Raw genomic sequence first — 10,436 nt, 5'->3', positions numbered from 1 at the left:
CGGCATTACAATATTCTCACTTTGTTTCTCCCTCCCGTTTTGAATAATTCCGAACATTCTCTTTGCTTTTTTGGCCACTGCCACCAGAAGGGTACTTAAAGTATTTGGCACTTGGGGCGGACACTTCCTTTACCACCGGTCCCCCCATATATAATTTTAAAATTTCCTAAAAATTGATAAAATATTTAAAAAAGCAGACACATCAGATAACACCCAACAATTGAAATAAGGATTTAAAAAAATCTCCTGCTCTCCATATCTGTCATCCTAAGTTTGTCGTAGACTGGGGGCACGCATGCACACACACAATATGTGGGAGCATGTGTGTGTGTGTGAGAAAGAGAGATAGAGAAAGCGTGTGTTTGTGAGACACACACACACACACATTTCCTCTGTGTCTTTCTCACAACACAAACATGCTTCATCTATCTCTCACCCACACACATGCTTCCTCTCTCTCTCTCTCACATGCTAACATGCACACACTTACACACTCACATATACAGACAAAAACAGAACTGGAAACCACAACAAGCCAGATTCTGTATGCAGTGCAATAATGGAAAAGCAGAACATCACTATTCCTCAAAACAATACAATCAAGAAATATAAATCAATCAGAATAGTAAAACCATACTAAAAAATTATACATATCAAAACAGATGATGAATAGAATTACCAAACACTAATAAAATATTTCAAAATAACAGATGCATCACATCTAATTACTAAAACTAACAAGGATAAAATAAATCTCTCCCTCTCCATACCTGGGAACTTTAGATTTCTAGTCATCCTGAGATTGTTGTGGATTGGTAGAGAGAGTAAAAACTTTAACCCCTCTCACACACATGCACAGGCACGCTCTCTCACAGAAACCCACATAGCCACTCACAGACACAAACACACATACACAGGCCCACTTAAACACACACACAAACAGGCACCCTCTCGTACACACAGGCACCCTCTCATACACACACACACACATACACTGACACCCTCTTATACACAGATACATAGACACCCTCTCATACACACACACACTCACACCCTCTTATACACTCATATTCACACACACACAAACACACACACACACACACACCCTCTCATACACACATATGTACGCAATCTGAATCTGGCTAGGGGCCCATATACTCCAATCAGTTCTAGAGCTTTAGGTAGAGATTTAACTGGCTCTGTTATATGTATTAACAAATCATCAGTGAAGGCTGCCACTTTAAAGGACAATACCCCAAATCTTATCCAACCAATTTCAACACCATGATCTTAGCCAATTGTTTGAGGTCACAATTTAAAAGTGATATAGGCCAATACGAGATAGGTAAAGTAGGATATTGTCCTGGCTTAGGAAGTACTACTATAGTGGCATTGTTAGCAGGCCAATTGGGAAACTGGGGATCCGACAAAATGTCAAATAAGTACCTAGAGATGGACAAATTTGGTCCAACAATATCTTTTAAGACTTACTAGGCAAACCATCTGGGCCTGGTGATTTACAAGAGCAGAAGATTTAATTGCCAAGGCCAATTATGGTAGTCAGATCAGGGCATTTAAACGTTGCACATCTTTCTCCATTACCTGATGGATAGCTACTTTAGCTAAGTACTCCTGCATAGATATAAGTTCACAAGGCTCAGCTTTGTATAAATCTTGATAATATTGGTAAAAAATGTCCCCAATTTCTTTAGTAGACTTCCTCATCTGGCCCTTATCATCTTTCAGAGTTAAAATATGGTCCTACCTTTCCAGGACTTTATAAGACTTGCCAATAACTTCCCTGCTTTATTTCCAGAGCGAACGAACTTGCATTTGTAATAAAGTAGGCTTCTCTGGGTGTTTTTTTGTTGAATAAGTTCATTGAGAGCGCTTTGAGTCACATAGAACTGTGTTTGAGTCACATCTGATGGATTTTGGCAATATTTTCGATTAGCTGTCCCTAGTTGTTTTTCTAAATGTAAGATTCCATTAGCCAATTCTTTTTTCCATCTTGCAACATAGGCTATCACCTTCCCCCCGTAATACAGCCTTGGCAGTTTCCCAGTAAAGAAACGGCTCTGCCTGATGATCTTGATTAAAATGAGCAAACTCCCTCCATTTTTCTCACATTTTTCCCACATTTTTCCCACATTTTTCCCACATTTTCCCACATTTTTCCCACATTTTTCCGACAAGCCTACCCTGATTAAGTACACCGACTTCTGCAAGTATCTTGCCTACGCCTTGTATATTCCTGTAAATAGTCCGTTGCAGTTTTTATTTATTGCTTTAATTCCTCCACCTCCTGCTCTTTGTATACTCCTCCTTGTTCGCCCTCCCTGTTCATTGTAATTTCTACCTTTAAAGTTACATTGTAAACCGGTATGATGTATGCATACTAATACCGGTATATAAAAGTTTTTAAATAAATAAAATAAATAAATAAATAAATAAAATAAATAATCCTGAAATTTGGTGTCATAATAAAGAAAAGTTGGGAATTTCCATCTCTGATTAAAATGTAGGGGGGGACAGCCAATCAATATCCACCCACACCGGCATGTAATCAGATATGACCAGTGCGTCAATCTCAGAACTCACCACCTTAGCAAAATAATCCTGCCTAATCAACAAATAGTCCAGATGAGATTTGGACCCATGAGCCCTAGAGCCATGAGTAAAGTTCTCCTCCACAGAGTGGAGGATTCTCGAAACATCTATTAGGTCTAAAATGCAGCAAAGATAAGGAAGACTCCTGGAATTGTTGGCCCGCGAAGCAGGCCGGGCAGGTTGCTGATCCATGGTGGGATCTTAAATTACATTAAAATCTCCCCCAAGGATAATTGGGAAATGGGAATATGAGAGAGGAATATTTGGGAGTAGACACTGGGTGCATAAACATTTCCTAAAGGAAAGTTTCTACCAAATAAGTCAATTTCCAGAGAAATATTCCTCCCTTCAGAATCAACCAAAGATTGTTGTAGCGTAAAAGAAAGGGCTTTGAGAAATAGTATGGCTACCCCCGCTTTCCGAGAGTTAGAGGGAGCAGAGAATACCCTCCCAATGCATTGTTTCTGTAATTTATTAGGCTCCGCATCTGAGAGTTTAGTCTCCTGTAACATGGCTCTATCAACATTATGCCTACCCATTGCCTGCAGAATCTTATAATCATTTGGTAACAGAACCAGTCCCGCAAACATTCTAGGTACAACAGCAGACCCCTACCATAGAACCACAGTTAGGTGCGTCCTGTACAATAATAAGGATTTAGCAGGAAGTTGCTGAGGGCAAAGGGTCCCCCCAGTCTAGATCCCCACCCCAGAAAAGCAGCAACAAAGCTAGTAATATTACGAATCTCTGAAAGACCCAATAAGAGTAGCCAGAGCAGATAAAAAGAAAATAGATTAGCACAAAGAAAAGAGCTTATTACACAGAGAAAGAGAAAAATCTGCAATTGTAATCCCTAGCCTTCTCAGCAAAAATCCCCAACATGGGTGCGAGATGGAGCAAGGAAAAAAGAAAATATCTTGCACCCACTTCTGCAGCCAACAAATTAAAAAAACCTCCAAAATACAGGAATCATTTCACCTGTGAGGACCCCCCCACACACACCTGAAAAGTAGCACAAAAAAAACCAAAGAAAAGCAAAATGGATACAATCAATGAGCAGTTCCTCTAAATAGTATATTAGCAAGGACTTAGCAAGCGGAAAGAAAAAATATTACAGAAAAAGCCGTTAGGTGCACTTAGGCCATCAAAATGCATTGTAGCAGGAGTGTAAGCCCTGTGTAAAGTTACTGGCGTCTGCCACGTCAGTGAAAAAACGATTCTGCCCATTGTGGAAAACTTTTAATTTAGCAGGGAAAAGCAGCGTTGATCGTATCTTCGGCCTCGCTAGTTGTGTTCATGCAGGAGCGAACGCCTTCCTGCGCGAGGCAACGGAAGCGGAGTAGTCCTGGAACAGATGAATTTTCTCTCCCTCTAGGCGTAGATATGTTTGTCGCTGGTAAGCCTGCAAATGTTGATCTTGTGCGCAAAGTTAAGGTCCCGGAAGATGACTACCCGGGGTTTGCTGGGGCCATTGTCCCCAGAAGGCAAAGGCCCCGGCCGATGGGCCTGCTCAATCCTCAGGGCGCCATTAATTGTTCAAATTGAGAACTTGAGTCAACCAGGCTTCCAGTCGCAGTCCTAGGGCTTCCTCCGGGATGGATTCGGGCACTCCTATCGCCCTTAAATTGTTTTCTGCGGGACCTGTTTTCAAGGCCCTCAACCTTCATTTGTAAAGCCTCGCAGGTATCTTTGAGGGTTTTTAGCTCATTCGCCATAGAGGCCGAGGCGTCTTCTACTTCAGAAAGACGCAGTTCTGTGTGAAGTTGCTGCTGGATGGCGGTTAAACTGCGAGCTAACTCCAGTGATCTGGGAAGAGAGGTGAATACATCTGCCCTCCAAAGCAGCTATAACAGTTGCGGCAATATCCAAGCCTGCCATGTCTGGGCTTTCCATCGTCAGGTTAGTGTCAGAAGCTACAGCCATCTTAAGATCAGTCCCTTTCGCATTCTCCTTCTCTTTCTTCGCTGATTTTGTTGCCATTCTCAGGGGTAGATTGAGTAAAAAATTGGCGATTGGCCCCCACAAATAGGAAAGGAACTCGGAGTTGAAATCCTGGGCAGATCTTGAAAGGAGACTTGTTGACGTATTGATTGAAAGGGGAGAAGGGCCCTCGGAGAGATCAGAAACACATCTGGTTAATGGTACCACGAGATCCTAAATTGTGCCTTTTAAGCTTAGTGGAGGGGTTTGGTACGGGAGATCAGAGATTATTTACTCTACAGGTGGTGATAGCAACGAGATGCGAAATAGCGCAGCGGTGGAAGAAATCTACGACACCGACGCTGCTGGATATTAGATTACGGCTAGATAAAGTGTACCAGATGGGATATCTCACAGCTATCAGAATTGACAGGGTGCGTAAGTTTCAAGATATATGGGCTCCCTATTGTGCCTGGATCAAACGACCCTCATAAATTACCACAACTTCACAGAATATTGTTTCACGTAGAGAGGAGGAGGGAGGGCAGGGGTGGATGTGGGTGGGGGGAGAGGAATACGCATGGGTAAAATCAATCAGCACAACTGAAGGCGATTAACAGGAATTGTTCAGTTTATTGTACGGTTTATCGTTATGACAAATTATACATTGATATTTTCAATATTGTTATAGAACCATGTAACGTGGATTACTGTTTGTAATATGTCACACTACCGCTTTACATAATACTGTATAATACTGGTCCATACTGTGTACTGTGAATAAATAAAAAATTACAAAAAAAAAAAAAAGAAACACGTCTGGTCTCTCTCACAGCATCACTTGACCCTTGATGACCATTTTATATTGTATTTATTTAATTGATTTATGATCACTTTGATTATGTATTTTATGCTGTTTTGATTTTCAATTTGTTCATTGTTTTGATATTTATGTTGAAATAGTGGTATATAAAATAATAAATTACATTACATACTTCTGTGTATCCTAGTAATTACTACTGGGATTTTCCCCAAGGTATGAGATAGTGAACAGCTCTCAAAGCTGTCTTGGAGGTGTTCACAGCTTTCTGAGTGCTCTGGTGGGGGAAGGGTAGATACCAGTGGCGTAGCCAGAATTGATGTTTTGAGTGGGCACAAGGTTAACATGGGTGGGCTGTAGGCATGCAGGTCTGAGACCTACTAGTTATACTCTTATTGATAAATAATGTCATAAACTGCACCCTAGAATGCCTTTCTAAGTAATTTGCAACAGCCATTATGCATCATGCGTGAAACTTTAAAACATTTTACCTCAATTATTTCAAGCACTTACCAGCATTAAAAAGTCCTTATTAATCAGAATTTTATATTTATTGCAGTTTATAAATGCACAAGTATAGAAAACAATCAGATCCAATCATGTAATAAAACAAAAATGAATGTATTCTTTCATGAACCATCTTTGCAGAAAACCAGAAATCTTCATAAATACAATAAAATAGAATTAATCATCAGAACAGGTGCAGCGCAGAGCTAGGGCAATTCACATTACAACTAACTTATCTTAACATGAAAAAGAAATTTCAAATTCTGGTGTCACCTCAGTAAAAAATAGCCCTCCACTGCTATTTTATGAAGTAACACAAACTCTTGCAAAGAAAGAGGCATCCAGAACCTTGCCATACAGTCACAGCACTGACTCTCAGGATTCAAATAACAGCAACCTTATGAAAAAGCAGCAATGCAAATACTACACCAGGCCCTAGAACATTAATACATCACCTACGGGAATAACAGAACAAGCTGGACTACTACTACACAGAAACTACACGCTAGCAGAAATACTGCATTTCAGTCACACACACAGGCAAAACAGAGACCAATCTTTACCTAATATAGAAATTAGAGACCACAAATTAGAAACAGAAACATGCAGATAAAACCAAAATAGAAAGCCTGAGAAACCAAAGACTCTGAACAGTGGCATACTGAAGAAAGAGCAAAATACACAAATATAAGAAATGCACATTCCCAAAGATGGTATAAGCTATCATCTCAAAATATTTTTTTTTTACCTTTGTTGTCTGATCTTTGTATTTTTCTAATCAGTTGGTCCTGGTTTCTTTTTCCTATTTTTTCCCTTGTTGCTCATTTCCTAATTCCTTTTCAGTGTCGTTCTTCTACTACTGTCTTCTTCCCTTCCACACACACATACATACATACTTTCTCTAACAGACTCCCTCACACACTCAAGCTCTCTCTCTCATATGCTCTCCCCCCCACAACCACAAGCTCATATTCTCTGCAAGCACACATAGAAGTTCTCACTTTCTCACCCCTCCCCAGGCTTACATTCTTATGCACACACAGAAGCACATCCAGGCACCCATTCTTACCCGCAGACTCAAACCTAGACTCCCATTCTCACCCACAAACCGATGCTCCTATTCTCACCCACACATACACATATTCAAGTTCCCATTCACACCCACACATACACACATTTAAGGTCCCATTCTCACCCACATATACACACATTCAAGCACCCATTCTTACCCACATATCCAAGCTTCCATTCTCACCCACACACACACCCAGGCTCCCATTTTTATCCACATACATATTCAAGCTCCCATTCTCACCTACATATGCAGGCTTCCATTCTAACTCACACACAAACCCAGGCTTCTATTCTCACCCACACATACATACATTCAAGCTCCCATTCTCACACACACACACACACACACACACACACCCAGGCTCACATTCTCACCCACACACAAACCCAGGCTCCCATTCTCACCCATATATACACACATTCAAACTTCCATTCTCACCCACACACAAACCCAGGCTTCTATTCTCACCCACACATACATACATTCAAGCTCCCATTCTCACACACACACACACCCAGGCTCCCATTCTCACCCACACATACACATTCTGTTATGACTGTCACTGCCCGACGTCTCCACTCCGCCCACCTTACCTTTTTTGTGACTCCTCCCACGGTTGATGGACGTCTGGCTGCCGCGGCGTCTGCCTGCTGTCCTCTCTGGCGTCCCCGGTCCGGCTTGGACACTGCATCCCTCCATGTTGTCCAGGTACCATAGGGCACGCGCGCCACGCAGCCCTGCTTCTTATTCTCTCTTTGGCGCGAACCTCAGAGGCGTCCCCCTGTGATGACGTCACACATCCCAGATACAAAAGCCTACACTTTTTGCTAGCTAATCGAGTTAGCAAGTTACGGATGGGATTCGCTCTCCATAACTAGCTATTCTGCCTCTCCTACTTTCGGACTTTATCCTAACGGGGTACCCGCTCCTCGGGGGCCTCTCTCATTTCTTTCAGGTCGCTATCAGGAACCGGTACTCGCTCCTCGAGGGCCCATGTTCCCTGACTCGCTGCCTGAACTTATCGCTTCTGCTTGGAAGAAACCACTGCCTACATCATCAGTGAGTTACCAACTTTATTTCCTCTGAGCTGATCCCTGGAACCAGGTACTTGCTCCTCGAGGGCCTGCCTCTATTTCAGCTGCTGTGTTACCTTCCGGGAGAAACCGCTGTGTGAGTAACTTTACAAATGAGGCTCTATACCAGAACTCTGTGTATGCTCCACTGTACTCACTATCTCAGTTTTCTCCACTACAGCACAGCCATAGAGGGAATCACTGTTCCAGTATTCTGAGGAACCCTAACCCAACAGGGATTCATCTCTACTCACTACTACCACCTCTGGTGGCTTCTCAACTCTGTCTAATAAAAGATATAACTCTGTGTTGTGTGTCCTAAAGCTGAGCCTGACCTGTGGCCCCTCACGGACTTCCCCCCGTGGACATGGTCAGCTGCCACAGTGTCCAAGGGTCCACCCAAAACCTTACAAACAATAACACATTCAAGCCCGCGCACAGCTTCGCTTCCTCCCCCTCCCAAGCAGGAAGATCAGTTGGCCTCTCCTGCTGCCACTGGCCTCCTGCTATCTTTGGGCCGTATGGCCCATTGATTTTCCTGCTCGGTGGGGGGGGGGGAGGGAGGAGGACGTGGAAGCTGTGTGCTGCGCTTCTGCTCCCTCCAACCCCAAAATAGGAGGATTGGTGGGCCATACGGCCGCAGGATCACTTCCCCATGTGTGCTGTGCAAATGCACGGAATGGCGCGTCGGCCCTGGGTCCTCCTCTTCGCTGCATGGAGATGGGATCCCACGACAGCCTTGCAGGTCCGGTGCTCCACTTCTGGTTCCAATTGGGTGGGCCTGGGTCCAAATTGGGTGGGCAGCTGCCCACCCAGGCCCACCCGTGGCTATGCCACGGGTAGATACCCCCTCCTGGGAGTGGGCACAAGATGGGGAGGGGAGACTGGTGGACCAACCTGAAAAGGCAAAGGGGTTGGTGGAACTGAGAGAGATCATTCTAGAGAATCGAGTTAGTGGCCTGAGTCACTACTTGACTGCTGAGTCTGGGGGTTAGTGGTAAACCGAAATCTGTAAATAGTTGTTTGGGTCTAGTTGAAAGAGATCCTGAATAAAATGGATATGTGTTGTGTTCTGATATGTCATGTGATGTCAAGTTGGTCTCTTATATCACTTCCATCTGTTGGTTGATGAAACACATATATTTTCATTCCTGGACTATAGGTCATACAAGGTCCCACATGCACTTAACTCTGGAACTAAGACCAGCTGCTCCCTTGGGAAAGGAGCAGATTGCTAATTCTACCAAGCCCAACACTTGGCTACCAGCCAAGGCTTGTGTCCTTGTTGCAGTTGGTGGCTTCTGAGAACAGACCATGGCTGTTTGTTTCACATCAGCAGCATCCAAGAGCTCTAATGGTAGGATATGAGAAAGAGGAGACCACAGAGCCATGGGTCTGCTTTCCTAGTTGAGAATGATTCAGAACTTTTTAGCCAGAGGTCATCGCTTCATGCTGGAAGCCAGCTGATTGTTGGCTGGCAAGCCTTGTAAAAGGGCTCAGGACTCTTAGCTGTAGCCATGTCATCTACCAGACATACCAATCCTTGGGAAGAGATAGGCTCTGCTCCTGCCTTTTAATTTTCAAACTGCATAGGCTTCTAGGATATGTAGTCCTGTTTTCAAAAGGATAAAGCATTATTACCAGAGCCATTAAAAATTCTTTGCAATATATGTTATAAAAGCATTCACTGGTGTAACTTGTGTGTACAGATCTGCATTCGACACACAGTCATAGAAACATTTGCAAATGCATTTAAGGGGAAATTCTAAATAGCCCACATTGTTTGCGGTGTACACCAGCACTTTTAGCCCAGTTTTACTTGACGCATCAGCTCCAGCCCTACTTAACCCAGCCTGTTGCCAGTCTAGTCCTGTCCTTGTCTAGTATGGCGCTTGTCTAGTCCTGACCTTGCCTTACCCTGCCCAGTCCAGTCCCTTGTATGATATCCCAGGCCTTGCCCTTGCCTCTGGTTGAAGCCTACCCTTGATTCCAGCCTTATCTCCAGCCCTGCCTGTATCCAGCTCCCAGCCTGTGACGTCTTCCAGCACCAGCCATGCTTCTGGAAACGTCCTGTCGGACACCAGAACCCAAAGGCTCAACCTGGTATAGGCAGAAGACCCAGTTCAGCTCTGCCCCCGAATCTGGCCCTACTCCTGCTGGGGGAAAATCCCAGCCCCGTCTGCCTGCCCCGTGACATCATCTTTTTTCTAACCCTCCCTCGACTCTCCTCTCTCTCTTTCTTCCCCACCTCCAGCAATGACCCCAGTGCTCTCCACCCTCTCTCAACCCCAGTCCAGCACGCTCCCCCCTTATCCCTCCCGAAGCAAGCCTGACCACAGCACTTTCTCCTTCCCACTTCGTGCCAGTTCAAGCCCCCTCTTCCATTCCCCAGGCCCAACCCAGTGCTCTCCCTCCTCCCCTGGCCTGACCC

This window comes from Rhinatrema bivittatum, chromosome 9, assembly GCF_901001135.1.
Source record: "Rhinatrema bivittatum chromosome 9, aRhiBiv1.1, whole genome shotgun sequence".
Taxonomy (NCBI): domain Eukaryota; kingdom Metazoa; phylum Chordata; class Amphibia; order Gymnophiona; family Rhinatrematidae; genus Rhinatrema; species Rhinatrema bivittatum.
This window is presented reverse-complemented; position numbering follows the sequence as displayed.